This window comes from Cervus canadensis, chromosome 13 (assembly GCF_019320065.1).
Source record: "Cervus canadensis isolate Bull #8, Minnesota chromosome 13, ASM1932006v1, whole genome shotgun sequence".
Lineage (NCBI taxonomy): Eukaryota > Metazoa > Chordata > Mammalia > Artiodactyla > Cervidae > Cervus > Cervus canadensis.
The window spans coordinates 73,257,346-73,268,929 of record NC_057398.1 but is presented as its reverse complement, the minus strand read 5'-3'; positions in this window follow the sequence as shown (position 1 = coordinate 73,268,929).

Genomic DNA, 11,584 nt, shown 5'->3' with positions numbered 1-11,584 from the left:
GGGTATATGGCCAGTAGTGGGATTCCTGGGTCATGTGGTAGTTTTCAGTCTTTTAAGGAATGTCCAAACTGTCCTCCAGAGTGGCTGTATCAATTTACATTTCCACCATCAGTGCAAGAGGGTTCCTTTTTCTCCACACCCTCTCCAGTGATATATTGTTTGTAGATTTTGTGATGATAGCCATTCTGACCAGTATGAAGTGATATCTCACTGTAGTTTTCATTTGCATTTCTCTAATCATTAGTGATGTTGAGCATTTTTTCATGTGTTTGTTGGCCATCTTTATGTTTTCTTTGGAGAAATGTCCATTTAGATCTTCTGGCCATTTTCTGATTGGTTTGTTTGTTTGTTTTGCTGTTGAGCTGCATGAACTGCTTGTATATTTTGGAGATTGATCCTTTGTCAGTTACTTCATTTGCAAATATTTTCTCCCATTCTGAGGGTTGTCTTTTCATCGTGTTTATGGTTTCCTTTGTTGTGCAAAAGCTTTTAAGTTTAATTAGGTCCCATTTGTTTATTTTTGTTTTCATTCTCATTACTCTAGGAGATGTGTCAAAAAAAGATCTTGCTGTAATTTATGTCAAAGAGTGTTCTGTCTATGTTTTCCTGTAAGAGTTTTAAAGAGTCTGGCCTTACATTTAGATCTTTAGTTCATTCTTAGTTTTTATTTGTGTTTGGTTTTAGGGGGTGTTCTAATTTCATTCTTTTACATGTAGCTGTCCAGTTTTCCCAGCACCATTTATTAAAGAGACTCTCTTTACTCCACTGTGTATTCTGGCCTCCTTTGTCATCATTAGGTGACCATAAGTGGGTGTGTTTACCTCTGGGTTTCTGTCCTGTTCCATTGATTTGTACTTCTGTTTTTATGCCAGTACTGTACTGCCTTGATGACTGTAGCCTGTAGAATAGCCTTAAATTAGGGAGCCTGCTTTCTCCAGCTGTTTTTTTTTTTTCTTAAGATTGCTTTTGTTATTTGGGGTCTTTTGTGTTTCCATACAAATTGTAAAATGTTTTGTTCTAGTTCTGTGAAAAATGCTGTTGGTAATTTGATAGGGATTGCATTGAATCTGTAGATTGCTTTGGGTAGTCATTTTCACAATATTGATTCTTGCAATCCAAGAACATGGTATATCTCTTCATCTATTTGTGTCATCATTGATTTCTTTCATCAGTGTCATAGTTTTCTTCATACAGGTCTTTTACCTCTTATGTTTTTACCTAGGTCCATTCCTAGGTATTTTATTCTTTTTGTTGCAGTGATAAATGGGATAGTTTCCTTAATTTCTCTTTCTGATCTTTCATTGTTAGTGTATAAGAATGCAAGAGATTTCTGCGTATTGATTTTGTATCCTGTGATTTTACTAAATTCATTGATTAGCTCCAGTAGTTTGCTGGTGGCATCTTTAGGATTTTCTATGTTTAGTATCATGTTATTTGCAAACAGTGGCAATTTTACTTCTTTGCCAATTTGGATTCCTATTGTCTCTTTTTCTTCTCTGACTGCCATGCTAGGGCTTCTAAGACTGTGTTGAATAATAGTGGTGAGAGTAGGTACTCTTGTCTTGTTCCTGATCTTAGAGGAAATGATTTCAGTTTTTCACCATTGCATACACAATTTTTAAAAATTCATATTTTGATGGACTTATAAGTTGCTTCCTTATCTTGGCTATTGTAAATGGTGCTGCGATGAACATAGGAGTACTAACATCTCTTTGAGATTCTGATTTCAATTCTCTTGGATAGTATTCCAGAAGTGGGATCATTGGATCATACGATAGTTCTATTTTTAATCTTTTGAGGAAACTCCATGCTGTTTTCCATAGTGGCTGCAGCATTTGCATTCCTACCAACAGTGTGCAAGGGTTTCAGTCTCTCCACATCCTCACTAACACCTGTTGTTTCTCTCTTTCTCTCTCTCTTTTTAAAAATAATAGCCATCCTGACAAATGCAAAGTGATACCTCATTGTGGTTTTGATTTGTATTTCCCCAATGATTAGAGTTATATATATATATATATATATTTTGCCATCTGTATGTCTTCTTTGGAGAAAAATCTATTCAACTCCTTAGCCAATTTTCAAAATATGTCCTTAGGTCTTTGTTTTTGTTAGTAGAATTTCCGCACTTTTTTGCTTTTCTTTTTTACATTTTTATTGAAGTAAAGTTGATTTACAGTGTTGAGTTAGTTTTAGGTATACAGCAGAGTGAATCAGTTATATACACACATATGTCCACTCTTTTTTAGATTCGTTTCCCATATAAACCATTGCAGAGTATTGAGGAGAGTTTCTTGTGCTATACAGTAAACTCTTATTAACTAGCTATCTTATGTATAGTAGAGTGTAAATGGATCTTGAGCATTATTAATATTTCCTCTTACATGCATTCCTCTGCAGCCCCTCTTTTTTATTTTTAAGATTTTTAAAATTTATTTTAATCGGAGAGTAATTGTTTTACAATGTTGTGTTGGTTCCTGCCGTACAACAACTCGAATTAGCCATAATTATATATTATATTCACTCCCTCTTGAACCTCCCTCCCCCCTCCCATTCCCCTTTTCTAGTTTGTCACAGCAGCAGGCTGGGCTGCCTGTGTTATATAGCAGCTTCCCACTAGCTATCTATTTTACACATGATAGTGTAGCCCCTCCCTTTTAAAAAATCAGTCACCACATCCTATTGATCTTTTCTTCAAAGATGTTTCTTCCACTCATCCTTTACACTTTGTATCCAGTGCTGCTTTCATTACTCACTCCTGGATCATCTTCAAAAACCTGTTTATTGGTCTCTCTGATTTTAGTTTTTTAAAATCTTCAATGCATCCTATATAGCCAGCCAGGTTGATTGTTCTAAAACCTCATTCAGTTCAGTTGCTCAGTCGTGTCTGACTCTTTGCAAACCCATAGACTGCAGCACGTCAGGCCTCCCTGTCCATCACCAACTCCCGGAGCTTGCTCAAACTCATGTCCATAGAATCAGTGATGCCATCCAACCATCTCATCCTCTGTCGTCCCCTTCTCCTCCTGCCTTCAGTCAGGGTCTTTTCTTGTGAGTCAGTTCTTCGCATCAGGTGGCCAAAGTAGTGGAACTTCAGCTTCAGCATCAGCCCTTTCAGTGAATATTCAGGGTTGATTTCCTTTAGGATTGACTGGTTTAATCTCCTTGCTGTCCAAGGGACTCTCAAGAATCTTCTCCAACACCACAGTTCAAAGGCATCAATTCGTTGGCATTCAGCTTTCTTTATGGTCCAACTCTCACATCCATACATGACTACTGGAAAAACCATAGCTTTGACTGCTGCTGCTGCTGCTAAGTCACTTCAGTCGAGTCAGACTCTGTGCAACCCCATAGACGGCAGCCCAACAGGCTCCCCCATCCCTGGGATTCTCCAGGCAAGAGTCCTGGAGTGGGGTGCCATTGCCTTCTCCTATAGCTTTGACTAGATGGACCTTTGTTGGCAAAGTAGTGTCTCTGCTTTTTAATATGCTTTCTAGGTTTGTCATAGCTTTTCTTCCAAGGAGCTTTTAATTTCATGGCATCTGCAGTGATTTTGGAGCCCAAGATAATAAAGTCTGTCACTGTTTCCATTGTTTCCCCATCTATTTACCATGATAGGACTGGGTGCCGTGATCTTCATTTTTTGAATGTTGAGTTTTAAGCCAGCTTTTTCACTCTTCTCTTTCACTTTCATCAAGAGGCTTTTTAGTTCTTCTTCACTTTCTGTCATAAGGGTGGTGTCATCTGCATATCTGAGGTTATTGATATTTTTCCCAGCAATCTTGACTGCAGTTTGTGCTTCATTCAGCCCAGCATTTCGCCTGATATACTCTGCATTGAAGTTAAATAAGCAGGGTGACAATATACAGTCTTGACATACTCCTTTCTCAATTTGGAACCAGTCTGTTGTTTCATGTCCAGTTCAACTGTTGCTTCTTGACCTGCATACAGATTTCTTAGGAGGCAGGTGAGGTGGTCTGGTATTCACATCTCTTGAAAAATTTTCCATAGTTTGTTGTGATTTGTTCCTTCATTATTTACCAACTGTCCAAAAACAGGCCAACCTCCCTGACTGGTGTCAGAAGCTTTCTGTACCCTGGTCCCACCCTACCTAACAATTCTGTCTCACCTGATCTCAAATGGGAATTTTCCCCCTCTGAAGGATTCTACTCTTTAAAAGCCCAATTTCTTTCTTTCTTTCTTTCTTTTTTTAAGGCAGCGGAGGATTTGATGGGATATAGCCAGTTCTACAATCCTGAGCACAGTTATTAAGTTCTAGCATCCTCTCCCAGGACGAGTGTATTTGAATTCATTAGTTTTGACGACACTGGGTCTTCATCACTACATGTGGGCTTTTCTCTTGTTGGGCCTAGCAGGGGCTACTCTCTAGTTGCGATGTGCAGGCTTCTCATTGCAATGGCTTCTCTTTTTGCGGAGCAGGGGCTCTAGGGCGCCCAGCCTTCAGTAGTTGCGGTTCCCAGGCTCTAGAGCACAGGCTCAGTAATTGAGGGCTTAGTTGCTCTGCGGCATGTGGAATCTTCCCAGATCAGGGATTGAATCTGTGTCCCTATCTTGGCAGGCAGATTACTATCCACTGTACCACCAGGGAAGTCACCAATTTCATTTTTGACTTTGTATATTTGCTTCGGGTTCTTCACCTATCAAGATACCCCTCAGGTTTCTTTTCATACACCTAAGTCTTACCACACTTTAAGTTCTCAAACTTCAGTGTACATTAGAATTGCTGGGGGGTGCTTGTTAAAAATGAACATTCTGACTCTGCAGTCCTGGGGTAGGACCCAGGGAAATCTGCCTTTTTGTCAAGTACTAAGGTGATGCCTAGATCAGAGCTACTTTGAGAAAGCTGCTTTAAGGCCTGACTTAAGTATCAACCCATTTAGGAATATTTCCCTTATTACTGTAGCCCTTATTCATCACCTGGAGCATTTACAATTGGTTTGACCTGTGGTCTCTTAACTGACCAATATAAAATTATTTAACATATATGGAAACAGTACATTGCAAAGTAAACAAGAATTTCAAATACAAAATTTTGGCTTTGGCCCTGGTTGTGTGTAAGAGGAACTACTTTAAGTTTGCCAGATCTGAAGTATGAAGAGGGAAGATTAGCAAGTTCCTGGTGTCTCCCCATCTTACAGAGTTTCTATCAAAGGAGTGACAATTCTTTGGTGGGAATAGGGGTATTGTGTTTCTTTAATAGTAGTTGCCGTTTCCCAGAGAGACAATTATAAATAAGAGAGAGAAAGTACATTCAGAGTGCCAAACATGAGTTTGCATGTTCGTGTTTGGAACACAGCTTTTTGGAAGCTGGGGAAAGTGGTCAGCCTTGCTCTGATCCTGTCACAGTTCCAGTGGGTGCTTGCCTCTTTCCTTTGTACTTCCCACTTTTTATTTAAAAAAATTTCAAGCCCATAGAAGTGTTAAAGAGTATAATGTATGTCAATATGTCCTAAAACTGAATTTTCGATTACTGACATTTTGCCGCATCTGCTTTGTCTTTGTGTATATGTATGTATCAAACCATTTGAAACTAAGTAGCACACAGTTCATCCCTACACACTTCAGTACACAGGATCTAATAATTAAATTCTCTTATAAAACCAGAATATTGTAATAGAGAAGGATAAATGTGACTCCATATTAGATCTGTTTCTTTTACTTTAACCTTTGAATTCTACTGATTTTGTTGCAAGTTAAGAATGTTGCCTGTCGCCTGAAATATACAGGATAACTCATTCTCAAAGCTCTGACCTTTAAAGGTATAATACTTTTCCATTCATACAGACATAAAACATTGTAGAACAGAGAATAACATTTGTCTTGTTAGAAGTTTATAGGAGCATCATGACTTGACCTCTGTGGACAGCTGCAAGAAAAAAGGATTCTGACACCAGAATGTTTGCAACAACTCACCACAGTCACTCCATCTTTAGTATACAAGTAGCCTTAATTTTAACTAGGTAAAGTGGTTCTCTGGAACATTAGTCCACCGTCTTGTTGATCATCTGACTTTCAAAATAAAGTTGTGATTCCTTGCCCCCAAAATCAGCTCTCCATTTATTGGCTTGTTGTGGGGTGAGCAGTAGGAGCTTGGGCTTGGTAACAATACTATTATCATACCTAACAAAATTAACCTTAGCTCAATAATATCATAAACAATTTACATTTATCTGTATCCTTTGAAATATTTTTTTCTCATTTCTCCTACTCTGATCCAGAATACAATAAAAATTCATTCATTGCATTTGGTTGTTTTATTTCTTTAGTCTTTTTTTTGTTTGTTTTGTTTTAATGTAGAACTATACTGTATCCTAGGGGCTTCCCTGATGCCTCAGACAGTAAAGAATCTGCCTGCAATGGGGAGACCCAGGTTCAATCCCTGAGTTGGTAAGATTCCCTGGAGAAGGAAATGGCAACCCACTCCAGTATTCTGGCCTGGAAAATCCTATAGACAGAGGGGCCTGACGGGCTATAGTCCATGCGGTCACACAGTTGGACATGTCTTAGCAACTAACACTTTCCCTTTCATGCTGTGTTCAATACAGGAGCCAGTATCCATGTGTGATTATTTATATTCAAGTTAGTTAAAATTAAATAAATTTAAAATTCAGCTCACCAGTCACACTGGCCACATTTCAAGTGTTCACATGTGATAGTGGCACTATATTGAACAGCTCAGACCCGGAGTATTTTTCTTATCACTGACAGTTCTGTTGGACAGCTTCAGTCTATAATTCCTTGTCTTCTATTTTTTTTTTTTTTTGCTTTTTGTAACGCTGAGTTTCTTTCTTTCTTTCTTTTTTTCAATAGCTTTGCCTTTATTTTTTTTTGTTTTTTTTAAATTTATTTTTTTATTGAAGGATAACTGCTTTACAGAATTATGTTGTTTTCTGTCAAACCTCAACGTGAATCAGCCATAGGTATACATATACCCCCTCCCTTTTGAACCTCCCTCCCATCTCCCTCCCCATCCCACCCCTCTAGGTTGGTACAGAGCCCTGTTTGAGTTTCCTGAGCCACACGGCAAATTCCCATTTTAAAAGCGTTTTATTGTAGAGAGTCTGGGTTGTTGACCTACATTCTAGACTATCTGATTATTTTCTCAAGAATAGATCTGGAAAAACGTTTTTGGCAAGAGCACTACATAAAGGACATAGCGTACAGCTTATTACATCATTCATTTCAGGTTGGTGATGTCTACTGTATGAATAAATAAACATTGATATTTATTAAAGAAGTAATGCAGCACCAGGAAATTGTCTAACAACTTGGGGGTTTGACTTCAAATAGAAGACAGAGTTTAGGGGATTTCCTGGCGGTCCCGTGGTTAGAACTTGGGGCTTTCATTGCCGTGGCCAGGGTTCAACTCCTGGTTGGGGAACAAAGATCCTGCAAGCTGCGAGGTGCAGCCAAAAGAAAAAAAAAAGAGAGAGAGAGAGACTTTATATAATCTCCATAGCTTCACTCCTGTGCTAGGAAGAGAGTGAAAAAATGCTTTGTAACATGAAACGGAGACTGAAGTGATACGGCCAGTGGCCCAGGAGCACGGATGAGGTGGATGGAGCAAGACAAGGGTCTGCCCACAGGGCTCCAGCTGTCCCTCAGCCCCAAACTCCAGACTGGCTTAAGCAACTGTAACTTTTTGGTGGTTGCTTTGGGAACAGGAAGTAGCTTGGTGAGATGCCTGTGACCCAGCTAAGCATTCAGCCGGAAGGCTCTGCAGCAAGGTGCCCTAGGAAACCCTCTAGAGAGAGGCTGGCGGGCTCAAAGGCCAGTGTGTCAATCACTTCTCTGCAGGCTTGTGCCCGAGTGTGCAGCTAGCTTTGAGCTGGGAGTATCTGGGGAAAACATCGGACCCCAGTTTTTACAGCTTTTGTTGCCACATTTGCCTTCTTCCATGGATACTCTCCCATTCATTCCAAATAAAGACCAGGGAAAGAAGATAGGAAAAGGGGTAGAGGAGAATTTGTGGTTTAAAGAACTGAGTGTGGGCTTCCCTGGTGGCTCAGGGGGAATGAATCTACCTGCCAATGCAGGAGACACAGGTTTGATCTCTTATCTGGGCAGATACTGCATGCCGTGGATAAACTAAGCTTGCGAGCCACAGCTGTTGAGCCTGTACTCTAAAGTCCTGGAGCCACAGCTACTGAGCCCACGCTTCCTAGAGCCCATGCTCTGCAACAAGAGAAGCCACTGAATTGAGAAGCTTGCACATCGCAACTAGAGAGTAGCTCCTGCTCGACACAACTAGAGAAAAGCCTATGCATCTATGAGGACCTGTTGCTGTTGTTTAGTTGCTAAGTCATGTCTGACTCTTTTTGACCCCATGCACTGCAGCCCACCAGGGTCCTCTATCCATGGGATTTCTCAGGCAAGAACACTGGAGTGCCATTTCCTTCCTGATGCAAGGATTGAACCTGCATCTCCTGCTTGGCAGGCAGATTCTTTACCACTGAGACACCTGGGAAGCCCCAATGAAGACCTAGCACAGCCAAAAATAAGTAAATAAAATTAAAAAGAGAAGACAGTGTGTGTTAGCGTGTCACTGAGAAAGTCACATCTCTCTAACAAAGCCATTCCCTTCACACAGATGATTTTGATTTTCTATGTCTTTTCAACTCTCTAAGAGGTGAGCAAGTCAAAGATTATTGTACTCATAGACCGTCCTTAGTTACCCACTGACAACCCCCTATCCCTCCGCAAAGAGCTTGGAAATATTGTGTTCTTCCTAGGCCTCCCAGAGGTAAACTCTAAAATCAACATGTAATGAGAAGTTCTGAGGCAGGAGACAGTCTGACTGGAGCATAAGCAAATCTAAAGGAGAAATGCGTGGATTTGAAGGGAAGTTGGTCAGTCTTAGAAGTGAAGGAGACACTGAGAGCAGAGCTCACAACTCTCTGGCTTCTGTCTGGCAGACACCAGGGTCTGAAGGGAACACCTGCCCGCCTGTCAGGTGTCCCGACGGTGAGGACTCAGGCAGCTGACTAGCAAGGCATGGTGCCATTGTATTTTCAAGTGCTAAAATGAACCTCTCTGTTGTGATTCCGAGCTCTCTAAGTGCCTTCTGATCACCTTTCTCCTGGGTAAATTTCCTCTGGGCAGTGATTCTGTAGGCCAGGCGGACATGTCTGTTGGGCCCACTGACCGTCTGGTCTCATGCACAGGCCTCTGTGAGCTTGTGGGCGTAGGTTAGCTTCCCCAAGATGACTTCTGGATGGGACTGAGTTTCTGAGCTTCTGAGGAGGAAGCCAGGTCAGAGTCACAGTTTTCTTACTCCACGGAGACCTGTGAAGCTGGCTGGCTCTCCTCATGGCCCAGCTTTTTCCAAACTCAACTGTAACCATGCCACCAAAGAGCAGAATCCGGGTGGGCCTGGGCCCATCAGCTTCTCAGTTCACTAGTTCCTTCATAGCATCCCACACTCTATGTCCTGGGTTACTTCTCTTCTCGTTTCAATTAACATTACATATCATAATAATAAAAGTTTGTTTATTGAATCTTCTGTGTGCCCAACAGCCCCACAGAGAAGGCATTATCGTCCCATTCTACAGATGGGACAGCTGGGGACAAAAGAACTGAGAAGGGTAGGATTTAAACCTATGTCTACATCCAGAGCTTGTGCTTTGCTATTATATTTAAAACTAAGCTGCGAGAGGAAACTAGGGTGACTTCTCAGAAGAATGTAACATCCTCAGCATGTTTTCCAAAAGTTACCTCATTCCAAAAGTGGACACGAGGACTCTCACTTACTGACCTCAAAAAATAAGCATCCGCCTTGACTGGAGGAGGCAGGCTGGCAGTCGCGCCTCGCTGGGGGAGTAGGAGAATCTAGAGATGTCCTGGGGTATCCCAGAGGAATCTGGCCGTCAGCTTTGACCCTGACCCAGGAGAAAGTGGATCTGGATGGTAAGCGAAGCAAGAGACAGCGTGTAGAAGGCTGGGTGGGTGTGCGCTGTGCTGGTCTGTCCTCTGTAGCATGGGGGGCCCGGGGAGAGGGTCAGTGGTTGTTCCAGGCTTGGGATGGGGCTCCCCGAGAACACCTCGGGCAATGGTGGCATCTCGCCACTGCACCTGCCTGAACCTGTATCGAAGGCTGTTTTGAGTTTTAGCCTTGAAATCTTATTAATAGTCCATATTTGACTTAGTTCCTTTCCGCACACATTTCTAACTCCTAAAACCCAAAACATGTACTTCACTTCAGGGTAATTTGTGAGGTAGTCAACAAGTTAGCTAACGTACTTAAAAGTCACATATGTGCCAGTGCAGAGTCAAGGACAGATATCACATATGCGTCCCAGGCCAGTCACAACTCAGAGCTCCCTTAAAGCAACGATTTCTATCTATGTGTTCAACATTCCCTTCATAGAATCTAAGAGAAAATAATTTCTGTAATGTTCAAAACAAGAAATTTGTTCCAACATGTTCAAAATAAGGAAATTTTACGGTGCTCTGAATGTGACATACTTTTTACTTATTTGGGACTATTTTCGTTTAACTTAAAAACAATAACTAGACAGTATTAGTCAACCCCCCTAAACTAAACATGAATATAGCCATAAGGTCTTACAAATTATGTTAAAAACTGTTTCTTTCTGGCTGGCTAACTGGTCCTCACTTTCCTGCAGTTTTTCTGTTGTTGTTGATTTGACTGCACTACACGGCTTGCATGATCTCAGTTCACCGACCTGGGAGTGGACCTAGGCTGTGGTAGTGAAAGCCTGGGATCCTAACCACTAGGCCACCAGGCAGTATGTTTTCTTATTAGCTTTTTAAAAAATGTTTTCTTTTTCCAAGCCAGACACTTTTTTGGGAGTCATATTAAAATATTTTATATCTAGATAATCGTAATAAAGTATAGTGCAGTAAACAGCACTACACAGTTACTGAATTCAGTTACCGAATTTTTGCTGGAGACAGCTGGATTTCAGGAGACTGTCAGCTGACTGATCTCAGGGTTGGTGGTGTTGCCTGTAATTATGTTGCAAAAATATCATCAGGGATAGGATGGCGCCTGGGAAGCTTGTTTTTAAATGCCCACTGGAAGATACTGTCTATTTCTGTAGACAGTTACTGTTTTGCAGCAATTCAAGGTGTCTCAAGGGCAAAACTGGGGTAACATGCACTATATTTTTGATTATTTCAGTATAATGTTTATGTGTTGTCTGTGCAGGGACACCTTGGCCAGGGTTTTCATCTGGCTCCAGGCATGGTGGGCTGAGAGCAAGCTGGGTGGCAAGGCACTTAACCCTTCTGTGTCTCAGGTTATCCCTTGTAAAATGGTGATAAAATCTTTTTTGCAGAGCTTTTAGAGATAATATTTTAGAGATAATATAGAGAAGTTGTAAATGAGGCTATTATTTAAAACTATATCATATAGTATAAAATATTGTATATTGAAATATTATCTAAATAATAATTAGCAAGCAGTTATCCTCTTTCCATTAACTTTAAATATTACTGCTTTGAAGAGCTAGTCCCAGAGTCCAGGTGCATTAAAAAAGGCTGATTTCTTAAATGTTTTCATCAGGAAAAAAAAAAACATGGTAATAATGTGAAGTGATGTGAT